At 43.8% G+C, this 15,028-nt stretch overlaps 1 pseudogene; it reads left to right on the top strand.

Annotated features, from left to right (window-relative positions):
* The first annotated feature begins 6,647 nt into the window (after positions 1–6,647).
* The window catches only part of LOC139555890 (lactation elevated protein 1 homolog B-like), a 72,563-nt pseudogene continuing 64,182 nt past the window's right edge, over positions 6,648–15,028 (top strand).

The raw sequence follows: 15,028 nt of genomic DNA, 5'->3' as shown, positions 1-15,028 counted from the left end.
ATGCTTTCTTTGTTTTCGTCCGGTATTGAGCACAGTTTCTCCGGTCTTCAATTTTATTGATTATTTACGTTAAAAAATACCTAAAGTTGTATTACAAAAGTTGTTTGAAATGTTTGGACAAAGATTACAGGTAACTAATGAGATATTTTGTAGTCATGTAGCGTGAGTTGTAACTGGTGTTTTTCTGGATCAAACGCGCCAAATAAATGGACATTTTGGATATATAACGACGGAATTAATCGAACAAAAGGACCATTTGTGATGTTTATGGGACATAAGGCATGAAGAATATATTTATTTCTGAGTTTTGTGTCCCGCCTGGCGGGTTGAATTATGATTGTCTGTCTTTGTTTGATGGGGTGCTGTCCTCAGATAATCGCACGGTTTGCTTTCGCCGTAAAGCCTTTTTGAAATCTGACACTGCGGCTGGATTAACAGCAAGTGTAGCTTTAATTTGGTGTCTTGCATGTCTGCTTTCATGAAAGTTTAATATTTAAAGTAATTTAATTTGAATTTGGCACTCTGCCATTTCACCGGATGTTGTCAAATTGATCCCGCTAAAGGGATTTGATCCATAAGAAGTTTTAAACCACTTGAGTGTTGTTTCAGCAGTATGCTTAGGGTCATTGTCCTGCTGGAAGGTGAACCTCCATCCCAGTCTCAAATCTCTGGAAGACTGAAACATGTTTCCCTCAAGAATTTCCCTGTATTTAGCGCCATCCATCCATCATTCAAATCAAATCAAATTGTATTTGTCACATACACATGGTTAGCAGATGTTAATGCGAGTGTAGCGAAATGCTTGTGCTTCTATTTCCGACAATGCAGTAATAACCAACGAGTAATCTAACCTAACAATTTCAAAACAGCTACCTTATACACACAAGTGTAAAGGGATGAAGAATATGTACATAAAGATATATGAGTGAGTGATGGTACAGAACGGCATAGGCAAGATGCAGTAGATGGTATCGAGTACAGTATATACATATGAGATAAGTAATGTAGACATTATATTAAGTGGCATTGTTTAAAGTGGCTAGTGATCATGTTTTTACATGTATGGCAGCAGCCACTCAATGTTAGTGGTGGCTGTTTAAGAGTCTGATGGCCATGAGATAGAAGCTGTTTTTCAGTGGCTGCTGCGCTTCTTCACCACACTATCTGTGTGGGTGGACCAATTCAGTTTGTCTGTGATGTGTACGCCGAGGAACTTAAAACTTTCTACCCTCTCCACTACTGTCCCGTCGATGTGGATAGGGGGGTGCTCCCTCTGCTGTTTCCTGAAGTCCACGATCATCTCCTTTGTTTTGTTGACGTTGAGTGTGAGGTTATTTTCCTGACACCACACTCCGAGGGCCCTCACCTCCTCCCTGTAGGCCGTCTCGTCGTTGTTGGTAATCAAACCTACCACTGTAGTGTCGTCTGCAAACTTGATGATTGAGTTGGAGGTGTGCATGGCCACGCAGTCGTGGGTGAACAGGGAGTACAGGAGAGGACTCAGAACGCACCCTTGTGGGGCCCCATTCCTTCAATACTGACCAGTTTCCCAGTCCCTGCCGGTGAAAAACATCCCCACAGCATGATGCTGCCACCAGCATGATGCTGCTTCGCATGGTGTTCTCGGGGTGATGAGAGGTGTTGTATTTGCGCCAGACATGGTGTTTTCCTTGATGGCCAAAAGCAAATTGTTAGTCTCATCTGACCAGAGTACCTTCTTCCATATGTTTGTGGAGTCTCCCACATGCCTTTTGGCGAACACCAAACATGTTTGCTTATTTTTTTCTTTAACTCTTGACACTACAGGGGGTGCTGTTTCAACTTGGACATTTATCGTTCCCAAATTAAACTGCCTCGTACTCAATTCTTGCTCGTACAATATGCATATTATTATTACTATTGGATAGAAAACAATCTCTAGTTTCTAAAACCGTTTGAATTATGTCTGTGGGTGAACCAGAACTCTTTCTGCAGCGAAATCCATGACAGGAACTGCGAAGGTCTGAAAACGAGGCTCTGTTCTCAGATCAGTTTAAAGCTCTGTATGTATCCTATGGGTCGACATGAACTGCACCCGCCTTCCCCTGGATGTCAGTAACCAATGAGAAGTGGAATGGAGTGTCTACGTAGTTCTCAGAGCTTATAAAAGGCCAAGGAACGAAGGGAGCTCTCTTTTCGACGTTCGTCATTGCGCAAAGGAAGACCTCAGGATGGCATTTTGAAACGCTCAGTTATCGGCCTTAGCTATATCCGTCTGTAATTTAATTCGATATAGGTGTTAGAAACATCATAACGAAGTTATTTTAAACCGAGTTATATCAGTTTATGCGAGTATATTGCTATTTTCGGAATTTCCTTAGTATTGCGCTTTGAACATTTGGGCATGTTGTGGCCACATAGCTAATGTTAGCTGCTAATTCCGAAGTTGAAGACGACGTTTTACAACCAAGCAACGATTCTTTTGGACAAAGGACCACTTGCCCAAGATTCTGATGGAAGCTCGTCCAAAAGTAAGAGCTATTTATGATGTTATTCCGTATTTATGTGGAAAAATGTAAACGCATTTGTCCGCCATTATTGCGGCACTAGTCTGGCTGTAACGCACACTGTATGTCTAGTAACGTTAATTTAAAAAATCTAACTCAGCGGTTGCATTAATAACTAATGCATCTTTCATTTGCTGTCCAACCTGTATTTTTTAGTCAAGTTTACGATTATTTATTGATTAGATTAGGTGCCTTTCCAAGATGGCGCCGGCCAGAATGCATGACCTGTTGCCACTGATCACATTGTATAACCACGATTTGTGCTGCTAAATATGCACATTTTCGAACAAAACCTATATGTATTGTGTAATATGATGTTACAGGACTGTCATCTGACGAAGTATATCAAGGTTAGTCAAAAATTATATATCTTTTGCTGTATTGTTACGATCGCTAACCTGTGCTGCTGGTAAATTGCTTGTGTTTCTGGCTATTGTGCTAAGCTAATATAATGCTATATTGTGTTTTCGCTGTAAAACACTTAAAAAATCTGACATATTGGCTGGATTCACAAGATGTTGGGCTTTCATTTGCTGTACGCTGTGTATTTTTCAGAAATGTTTTAAGATGAGTAATTAGGTATTTGACGTTGGTCTCTGTAATTATTCTGGCAGCTTCGGCACTATTTCAGATTGCAGCTGCAATGTAGAACTGTGATTTATACCTGAAATATGCACATTTTTCTAAAAAAACATATGCTATACAATAAATATGTTATCAGACTGTCATCTTATGAAGTTGTTTCTTGGTTAGTGGCTATTTATATCTTTATTTGGTCGAATTAGTGATGGCTACTGATGGAGTAAAAAACTGGTGGAGTAAAAAAGTGGTGTCTTTTGCTAACGTGGTTAGCTAATAGATTTACATATTGTGTCTTCCCTGTAAAACATTTTAAAAATCAGAAATGATGGCTGGATTCACAAGATGTGTATCTTTCATCTGGTGTCTTGGACTTGTGATTTAATGATATTTAGATGCTAGTATTTACTTGTGACGCTATGCTAGGCTATGCTAGTCAGCTTTTTTACTGTGGGGGGTGCTCCCGGATCCGGGTTTGGGAGGAATTAGAGGTTAAGCAATGGCTTATTTCTGGCCACTCTTCCGTAAAGCCCAGCTCTGTGGAGTGTACAGCTTAAAGTGGTCCTATGGACAGATACTACAATCTCCGCTGTGGAGTTGTGCAGCTCCTTCGGGGTTATCTTTGATCTCTTTGTTGCCTCTCTGATTAATGCCCTCCTTGCCTGGTCCGTGAGTTTTGGTGGGTGGTGTCACGCCCTGGCCTTAGTATTCTTTGTTTTATTTATTATTTTAGTTAGGTCAGGGTGTGACATGGGGAATGTTTGTGTTTTGTCTTGTCTTGGGTGGTTATATGGTAAAGGGGGTGTTGGGTTTAGTGTATGGGGTTGTGGTTAGTGAATGTGTCTAGGTATGTCTATGGTTGCCTGAGTGGTTCTCAATCAGAGACAGCTGTCTTTCATTTGTCTCTGATTGGGAGCCATATTTAAGGCAGCCATAGGCATTATGTGTTTGTGGGTAATTGTCTATGTAGAACGTTTGTAGCTTTTGTATGGCACTTACGTTTGTAGCTTCACGGTCGTTTGTTGTTTTGTTTAGTTTTGTTATAAGTGTTCGTTTCGTGTTTCACTCGTCTCAAATAAAAGAGATGTATTTTTCACACGCTGCTGTTACGATCGATGAGGAAAATGGGTAAGGAGTCAGGCGCAGAGAGCAAAGGATACAGGGAAAAAAACACACTTTAATGTCCAACCAGAAAATACAACTGGTAACGTCAAAACATATGACGTAAAATCCACTTCACTACAGTACACACTGGCAATAATCCGGACAGTGGAAAACCCCATCAAAACACGAAACACCTCATACAAAACAGATGACAAACCCGCACAAACAGAAGCGGGCTAAACGAACTTAAATAACACCCCCCTAACAACCAAACAATGAACAGGTGAAAACAATTAGACACAACCAAACGAAAAGGGAAAAAGGGATCGGTGGCAGCTAGTAGACCGGCGACGACGACCGCCGAGCGCTACCCGAACAGGAAGGGAAGCCACCTTCGGTAATGCTCGTTACAGCTGCGCCTTGGTCCACTCTTTATCCTCAAGACGATCGAGACAGGTGGCCCTCTCATGGCAGGTTTGTTGTGGTGCCATATTCTTAATTTTTTTTATAATGGTGCTCCATGGGATGTTCAATGTTTTGGATATTTTTTATAACTCAACCATGATCTGTACTTCTCCACAACTTTGTCCCTGACCTGTTTGGAGTGCTCCTTGGTCTTCATGGTGCCGCTTGCTTGGTGTTGTCCCTTGCTTAGTTGTGTTGCAGACTCTGGGGCCTTTCTTAACCTGTTATGGCTGCAGCCCGACACCGGTACACCTATGACAACATCCAGCTCAAATGCAGGGCGCGAAATTCAAAATCTATTTTTTAAAAATATTTAACTTTCACACATTAACAAGTCCAATACAGCATTTGAAAGATAAACATCTTGTGAATCCAGCCAACATGTCCGATTTTTTAAATGTTTTACAGAGAAAACACCACATATATTTATGTTAGCTCACCACCAAATAAAAAAGAGACAGACATTTTTCACAGCACAAGTAGAATCCAAGTAGCATGCACAAGCCAACCTAACTAACCTAGAACCAACCTAAATAACCTAGAAAAAACTACCTCAGATGACAGTCCTATAACATGTTACACAATAAATCTATGTTTTGTTCAAAAAAATTGCATATTTTAGCTATAAATCAGTTTTACATTACTGCTACCATCATAGCTACAGTCAGAAATCGCACGGGAGTAGCCAGAGAAAATACAGACACCAACGTCAACTACTAATTACACATCAGAAAACATTTCAGAAAAATATATGGTGGATAGCTAATGAAAGAGAAAGATCTTGTGAATACAGACAATATTTCCGATTTCTGAAGTGTTTTACAGCGAAAACACAATATATCGTTATATTAGCTTACTACAATAGCTAACACACAGCAGCATTGATTCTAGTCAAACGCTAGCGATAGCACAGTTCGACAGATATATGAAAAAGCATCCCAAATTGGGTCCTTATCTTTGTTGATTTTCCATCAGAATGTTCTCCAAAGGGTCCTTTGTTCAGAACCGTCTTCATTTGGACCCAGAACGAACGATGTCCCTCTTGAATTAGCATGCACACTGGCCATGCCGTGCTAACCTCTCCGTCTTGACAAAATTCTTGCGTCGCATCACGTCTAAAGTCCAGAATAAATTTCAATAATATAATTAAAGTATATTGAAAAAACATACTTTAGGATGATATTGTGACATGTATCAAATAAAATCGAAGCCGGAGGTCATATTCACCTATAACGAGGGTTTTCCAGGAGCGCAGTCCAGTTCCTACTTCGCGCCCAGAAAAAAAAATAAAGTGCGCACTTCTCACTCCAAGATGTTGTTTTCAGTCCCTGACAGAGATAATCAAGTCATTTCTTCTCTCACTTCCGCATGACACCCAGGGGAAGGCGTGTGACGTGTTTCTACAGTCCTAAGTGCCAAGGCCTTTTATAGAGAGTATCTTGAAGAGAGACATAGCTTCTTGGAAATTTCACTTCCGGATAGAAAATGGGCTGTAAAAAGAGTTATGTTTCACTTAGAGAAATAATTAAACCTGTTTTAGAAACTAGACAGTGTTTTCTATCCAATAGTAATAATAATATGCATATTGTACGAGCAAAAATTGAGTAAGAGGCCATTTGAAAATGGGCACATATTTTCCAGTTTTTCAATACGCCCCCTGCAGCCATAACAAGATAACAGGTGTATATATAGTGAGATCCTGTGACACTTAGATTGCACACAGGTGGGATTTATTTAAATAAATATGTGATTTCTGAAGGTAATTGGTTGCACCAGATCTTATTTAGGGGCTTCATAGCAAAGGGAGTGAATACATATGCACGCACCAATTTTCAGTTTTTAATATTTGTAATTTTTTTAAGAGGGCGCAACAGTGTCTACTTCCTAAAGCAGCTGAAGAAATTCTCAAAATACTACCGCTGCACCATTGAGAGCGTCCTGACCGGTTGCATCATGGCCTGGTCCTGGGATTTCTTTGTCCACCGCCGCAAGGCCCTCCAGCGGGTGGTGAAAATGTCCCAGTGCATCCCACCCACCCATCTAGGACATTTACTCGAAACAGTGCCTGATGAAGGCACGCAGCATCGTCAAGGACTCCACACACCCCAGGCACAAGCTGCTCTCTCCCTTACCATCAAGCAGACTGTATCAGAGCATGAGGTCTGATACCAACAGGCTCAGAGACAGTTTCTATCTACAAGCCATCAGACTGCTGAAATCTTTAACTGAACTGACCACCTGTATTATTTTTTATTTATTTCACTTATTCACTTATTCACCTTTATTTGACCAGGTAGGTTAGTTGAGAACAAGTTCTCATTTAAAACTGCAACCTGGTCAAGATAAAGCATAGCAGTGCGACACAAACAATAACATAAAGTTACACATGGAATAAACAAACGTACAGTCAATTATATTTATGCTAAAATGTTTATTCTATTCTACTGAGCCATTTACTTTATGTTCGTAATCTTATCATTTCTTATTTCTTATTGTTGTTGCATTGTCGAGAAGAAACTTCCAAGTAAGCATTTCGTTGGACGATGTATACTATTCCTATCCCTTGAAACTTTAAATTGGCTACTCAACAAGCATAGGTAATCCATCTGCGTCACCATTGACCCCCTTGAACCAAGCCAGCACTACGATAGTCTCATCCACTGTGGCTCGCTAAAGGAGGACACTCAGCAAAGAGATGCTCTACATCAGTTGGGGCAACTGCAGAAAACCCTTCAAAGCTATTCCAACAGCATCTACCTGACCCCACCCGGACAAAAGTGAAGGAGGCAAAAGATGGTAACGCAAAGCGTCAGAAAGTAAAAGACCCCAAACTGAGTAAAATGGAAGGGGATGGTGATCACACAGGGGCGGTATGATCACTTGACTAATGTACTAATGCAACAAATTGATGCAATACATAATTGTGTGTTGAATGGTTGTCCATATTGTATTGCTCTTATATAGCCCTATTTTGCATAGCAATATTAAAAACAATGACGGCCTACCCCAGCCAAACCCTCCCCTAACCCGGACGATTCCGTGCCAATTGTGGCCACCCTATGGGACTCCCGATCATGATACAGCCTGGGATCGAATCAGGGTCTGTAGTGACACCTCTAGCACTGAGATGGAGTGCCTTAGACCGCTGCTCCACTCAGAAGCCCTTGAAACAATTAGTGACTTGATTATAATGTTCCTGACATTTGCCTTGCCCTCAAAACATGATGGCCCTATGTGCTTTGGAAAGAATGTTGATGAAACCATAGAAATATACTTAACAAAAATATAAACGCAACATGTAAAGTGTTGGTCCCATGTTTCATGAGCTGAAATAAAAGATCCCAGAAATCTTCCAAACGCACAAAGGCTTATTTCCCTAAAATGTTTGTTTAGATCCCTGTTCTCATTTGCAAAGATAATCCATCCACCTGACAGGTGTGGCATATCGAGAAGCTGATTAAACGGCATGATAATTACACAGGTGCACCTTGTGCTGGGGACAATAAAAGGCCACTCTAAAATGTGCAGTTTTGACACACAACACAATGCCACAGCGTGCAACTGGCATACTGACTGCAGGAATGTCCACCAGAGCTGTTGCCAGAGAATTGATGTTCAACGCCGTTTAGAGAATTCGGCAGTACGTTCTCACAACCACAGACCATGTGTAACCAAGCCAGCCCAGGACCTCCACATCCGGCTTTTTCATCTGTGGTATCGTCTGAGACCTGCCACCCAGACAGCTGATGAAACTGAGGGATTGCACAACCGAAGAATTTCTGCACAAACTGTCAGAAACCGTCTCAAGGAAGCTCATCTGCGTGATCGTCGTCTTCACCAGGGTCTTGACCTGACTGCAGTTCGGCGTCTTAACTGAGGAGTAGTTCTGTCTGTAATACAGCCCTTTTGTGGGGAAAACGTATTCTGATTGGCTGGGCCTGGCTCCCCAGTGGATGGACCTGGCTCCCAAGTGGGTGGGCCTATGCCTTCCTAGCCCCACCCATGGCTGTGCCCCTGCCCAGTCATGTGAAATCCATAGATTTGGGCCTAACGAATTTATTTCAATTGACTGATTTCCTTATATGAACTGTAACTAAGTAAAATCATTGAAATTGTTACATGTTGCATTTATATTTTTGTTAGAACGGGCTTGGAAACTCTAACCACAGAAATAGAATGAATTAGTATGGACATCCCTATTTAAGTAAATGGTGGCGTAATGGGTGAACTGATATCTGCTAAATGTTTTGGCATTCGGGTCCAAAAAGTTACATTTCTGACCACTTCTATCATGGGAAAATATGTATGGAAAGTTTAGTTCAAATCAAAATGAGTGTGGTGAAAAAGTGATTGAAATCAAATGGACCTACCCTTGGTTCAATGATCTATAAGGACTATACACGTGACACAACACCATTATTAGGCGTAGTCATACACCGTTATATATTGCCATTGTCCGATCATGAAATAGCTTGATTGTGTGTGTGTGGTGTGTGTGTTTGTTTGTGGCAGTTTTGGTCTTTGTGAAATGCAGTTGTGTTTTTTTAGGATGGGATGGTGGAGCAGGATAGGATGAGATGTTTTTGATGACCCTGGTTCTCCGCTCCCTCTCTCATAATGTAGGGATCTAGTGCATTGTCTAGTGCATTTTGTCTAGTACATTTTCCCCTATTTGCTTTTGATTCTGCACTGGAAATTCTAGGGTGTTGGGTTCCCATTACTCCATCTCATCTTCATCCTTGTTTTGCAGTCTGCCTCTCTCTCTCTCACACACACACACACACACACACACACACACACACACACACACACACACACACACACACACACACACACACACACACACACACACACACACACACACACACACACACACACACACACACACACACACACACACACACACACACACACACACACACACACACACACACACACACACTATGACTAGAGTTCTTATACAGTTACACTGTATAATGACCTTCTTGATCCAAATCAGTCAGGTTTCAAGACTAGTCATTCAACTGAGACTGCTCTTCTCTGTGTCACGGAGGCGCTCCGCACTGCTAAAGCTAACTCTCTCTCCTCTGCTCTCATCCTTCTAGACCTATCGGCTGCCTTTGATACTGTGAACCATCAGATCCTCCTCTCCACCCTCTCCGAGCTGGGCATCTCCGGCGCGGCCCACGCTTGGATTGCGTCCTACCTGACAGGTCGCTCCTACCAGGTGGCGTGGCGAGAATCTGTCTCCGCACCACGTGCTCTCACCACTGGTGTCCCCCAGGGCTCTGTTCTAGGCCCTCTCCTATTCTCGCTATACACCAAGTCACTTGGCTCTGTCATATCCTCACATGGTCTCTCCTATCATTGCTATGCAGACGACACACAATTAATCTTCTCCTTTCCTCCCTCTGATAACCAGGTGGTGAATTGCATCTCTGCATGTCTGGCAGACATATCAGTGTGGATGACGGATCACCACCTCAAGCTGAACCTCGGCAAGACGGAGCTGCTCTTCCTCCCGGGGAAGGACTGCCCGTTCCATGATCTCACCATCACGGTTGACAACTCCATTGTGTCCTCCTCCCAGAGTGCTAAGAACCTTGGCGTGATCCTGGACAACACCCTGTCGTTCTCAACTAACATCAAGGCGGTGACCCGTTCCTGTAGGTTCATGCTCTACAACATTCGCAGAGTACGACCCTGCCTCACGCAGGAAGCGGCGCAGGTCCTAATCCAGGCACTTGTCATCTCCCGTCTGGATTACTGCAACTCGCTGTTGGCTGGGCTCCCTGCCTGTGCCATTAAACCCCTACAACTCATCCAGAACGCCGCAGCCCGTCTGGTGTTCAACTTTCCCAAGTTCTCTCACGTCACCCCGCTCCTCCGCTCTCTCCACTGGCTTCCAGTTGAAGCTCGCATCCGCTACAAGACCATGGTGCTTGCCTACGGAGCTGTGAGGGGAACGGCACCTCCGTACCTTCAGGCTCTGATCAGGCCCTACACCCAAACAAGGGCACTGCGTTCATCCACCTCTGGCCTGCTCGCCTCCCTACCTCTGAGGAAGTACAGTTCCCGCTCAGCCCAGTCAAAACTGTTCGCTGCTCTGGCACCCCAATGGTGGAACAAACTCCCTCACGACGCCAGGTCAGCGGAGTCAATCACCACCTTCCGGAGACACCTGAAACCCCACCTCTGTAAGGAATACCTAGGATAGGATAAAGTAATCCTTCTAACCCCCCCCCCTTAAAAGAGTTAGATGCACTATTGTAAAGTGGTTGTTCCACTGGATATCATAAGGTGAATGCACCAATTTGTAAGTCGCTCTGGATAAGAGCGTCTGCTAAATGACTTAAATGTAAAATGTAAATGTACACTGGTTTGAATCAGCTCATGCTGGTATTAGTTGAGGTATTATGTATATGTAGGTAGAGTTATTAAAGTGACTATGCATAGATGACAACAGAGAGTAGCAGTGGTGTAAAGAGGGGGTGAGGGGGGTGGCACTACAACTAGTCTTGGTAGCCATTTGACTAGATGTTCAGGACTCTTATGGCTTGGGTTTAGAAGCCATCTTGGACCTAGACTTGGCGCTCCGGTACCGCTTGACAGTTTTTAGGGCCTTCCTCTGACACCGCCTGGTATAGAGGTCCTGGATGACATGAGGCTTGGCCCCAGTGATATACTGTGCCGTTCCCACTACCCTCTGTAGTGCCTTGCGGTCGGAGGCCGAGCAGTTGCCATACCAGGCAGTGATGCAACCAGTCAGGATGCTCTCGATGGTGCAGATTTAGAACCTTTTGAGGATCTGAGGACCCATGCCAAATCTTTTCAGTCTCCTAAAGGGGGAATAGGTTTCATCGTGCCCTCTTCACGACTGTCTTGGTGTGCTTGGACCATATTAGTTTGTTGGTGATGTGGACACCAAGGAACCTGAAGCTCTCAACCTGCTCCACTGCAGCCCCGTCAATGAGAGAGAGGTTGTTGTCCTGCCACCACACGGCCAGGACTCTGACCTCCTCCCTATAGGATGTCTCGTCGTTGTCGGTGATCAGGCCTGCCACTGTTGTGTCATTGGCAAATTTAATGATGGTGATGGAGTCGTGCCTGGCCATGCAGTCCTGATTGAACAGGGAGTACAGGAGGGGACTGAGCACAGGCACATGTGTTGAGGTTCAGCATGGTGGATATGTTGTTACCTACCCTTACCACCTGGGGGCGGCCTGTCAGGAAGTCCAGGATCCAGTTGCAGAGGGAGATGTTTAGTCCCAGGGACCTTAGCTTATTGATGGCTTTTGAGGGTACTATGGTGTTGAACGCTGAGCTGTAGTCAATGAATAGCATTCTCACATAGGTGTTCCTTTTGTCCAGGTGGGAAAGGGCAGTGTGGAGTGCAATAGAGATTGCGTCATCTGTGGATTTGTTGGGGAGGTATGCAAATTGGAGTGGGTCTAGGGTTTCTGGGATGATGGTGCTGATGTGAGCCATGACCAGCCTTTCAAAGCACTTCATGGCTACAGATGTGAGTGCTATGGGTTGGTAGTCATTTAGGCAGGTTACGTTAGTGTTCTTGGGCACACGCACTATGGTGGTCTGCTTAAAACATGTTAGTATTACAGACCCGCACAGGTAGAGGTTGAAAATGTCAGTGAAGACACTTGCTAGTTGGTCAGCACATGCTCGCAGTACACGTCCTGGTAATCCGTCTGGCCCTGCGGCCTTGTAAATGCTGACATGTTTAAAGGTCTTACTCACATCGGCTGCAGAAAGCGTGATCACACAGTCGTCTGGAACAGCTGGTGCTCTCATGCATGTTTCAGTGTTATTTGCCTCGAAGCGAGCATAGAAGTAGTTTAGCTCGTCTGGTAGGCTCATATCACTGGGCAGCTCTCGGCTGTGCTTCCCTTTATAGTCTGTAATAGTTTGCAAGCCCTGCCACATCCGACGAGCATCAGAGCCGGTGTAGTACGATTCGATCTTAGTCCTGTATCGACCCTTTGCCTGTTTGATGGATCGTCGGAGGGCATAGTGGGATTTCTTATAAGCTTCCGGGTTAGAGTCCCGCTCCTTGAAAGCGGCAACTCTAGCATTTAGCTCAGTGCAGATGCTGCCTGTAATCCATGACTTCTGGTTGGGGTATGTACGTACGGTCACAATGTGGATGATGTCATCGATGTGCTTATTGATGAAGCCAATGACTGATGTGCTGTACTCCTCAATGCCATTGGAGCTCGAGACTTCCTTAGATATCGTGCACCAGCTGTTGTTTACAAAATACATAGACCGCCACCCCTTGTCTTACCAGACGCTGCTGTTCTATCCTGCCGGTAAATCGTATAACCAGCCAGCTGTATGTTGATATTGTCGTCGTTCAGCCACAACTCCGTGAAGCATAAGATGTTACAGTTTTAATGTCCCGTTGATAGTTTAATCTCCCGCGTAACTCGTCGATTTTATTCTCTAAAGATTGCACGTTTGCTCGCAGAATGGAGGGAAGTGGGGTTTATTCGATCGCCTATGAATTCTCAGAAGGCAGCCCAACCTTCGGCCCCTCTTTCTCCGCCTCCTCTTCATGCAGATCATGGGGATCGGGGCCTGTTTCCGAGGAAGCAGTATATCCTCTGCGTCGGGCTCGTCAGAGTCATGAAAGGAAAAAAAGGATTTGCTAGTCCGTTATTTTCGGTCATAACAGACGGTAGCGGCAACATTATGTACAAAATAAGTACAAATATAAGTTACAAACAACGCAATTAAATGAACAAAAAAACACAATCGGCTTGGGGCACGTAAAACGTCTGCATTCTTCTCCGGCGCCATCTTATAAATGGGAATGGAAACACTTTAGGAAGTAAATCTAAGCAAAGAGATGTATTCAATCCACTAATACTAAACATGTGCAATTAACATAAAAACATCTCTATATTTAGTATTTTGATCGACGACAAGGTTTACTGGAGCTATGGTCATCACCATTTTAAATTGCCATAGTAACGACTGACGCCAGTGCGTTACTGGCAGGAATCGGCAAATTGTCTGTGGTATTGAGTTTTCATGCGGAGAATGAATCGAAGAGAGTGAGGTTAGGTGTGGACAACGAAGATGCCAACAAGAACTAGTAATGCAAACATGAACTGTATAGCGCCAGGCTGTATGAATTGGCTCCAAAAAAATCCCACGGTAAGCTACCATCGGATACCCAAGAACCCACAACTTTTGAAGAAGTGGCTCCATGTCCTGAAGAGGAAGGACGTGCCAGCTTGAGCTAGCAGGATCAGCAGACAGCACTTCGCAGAGGCAGACTTTGTGATGAGGGCAATTTTGATTTCGGCAACCGGGAGTTTCCAAATGGAAAGGAGTCATAGGCCTAAGTAGGCCCTCTGCTTGCGCCTCCATTTGAAATGTAGATAGTTATGGTGTTGGGGTTACCGACCGACCATCATCAACATCGCTGACTTTGGAGTCAAGCAAAAGCGACTGAATGGAGAAGGCGACGTGAGTCAATGCATTGGAGCCTGAGTAAATGATAACCGGTCATGACTGTTGTTGACTAGGCTAGCGTTAGACACTGGACAACTTTGTTGCAACTCTAGTTGAAGGTAACTAGCTAATTGCGTCGGAAGTGTTTTGTGTAACACCCCCCAGCAAATAACATTAGCGAGCAACTCAACTGCAACTAAAATTGCAACACAGTTTCTCCGTGTATCCCTGTGTCACGGCTGTCGTCGAGGTGGAAATGACCGGACAAAGGTGCAGCGCTGTGAGCGTATATTTTCTTTTATTTAGAATGTGGCCAACAAAACAAGAAACAAAGAAACGACCGTGAAGCTTACTAGGGCTATAGTGCCACTAACAAAGTCAACTACCCACAAACACCAAAGGAAAAAATGCTGCCTAAGTATGATTCCCAATCAGAGACAACGATAGACAGCTGTCCCTGATTGAGAACCATACCCGGCCAAAACATAGAAATATAACACATAGAATGCCCACCCTAATCACACCCTGGCCTAACCAAAATAGAGACTAAAACCCTCTCTATGGCCAGGGCGTGACACCCTGTTATTAGGTAGTTACTGTAGCTAGCTTCCACCTCAGATAGTCAAGTACTGTAATACATTTTGTTGACAGATTTGTTTTTGTAATGTTTTGTTAGCTCCACCTCATTCAGCTAGACTGAAGTTGACATAGCTAATGTTTGCTGAAAAATAAATGTCCCTGTATTTGCTGTGTGTGTGTGTGTTGACAAAGCATACAAGACAGGTAGCTTGTTAATGCCAACTGATGCATTTATTTGTGTTCAGTTGTCTTAACAAAACGTTTGTTTGTTTTCAGGA

This window comes from Salvelinus alpinus, chromosome 27, assembly GCF_045679555.1.
Source record: "Salvelinus alpinus chromosome 27, SLU_Salpinus.1, whole genome shotgun sequence".
NCBI lineage: Eukaryota > Metazoa > Chordata > Actinopteri > Salmoniformes > Salmonidae > Salvelinus > Salvelinus alpinus.
This window is presented reverse-complemented; position numbering and strand designations above follow the sequence as displayed.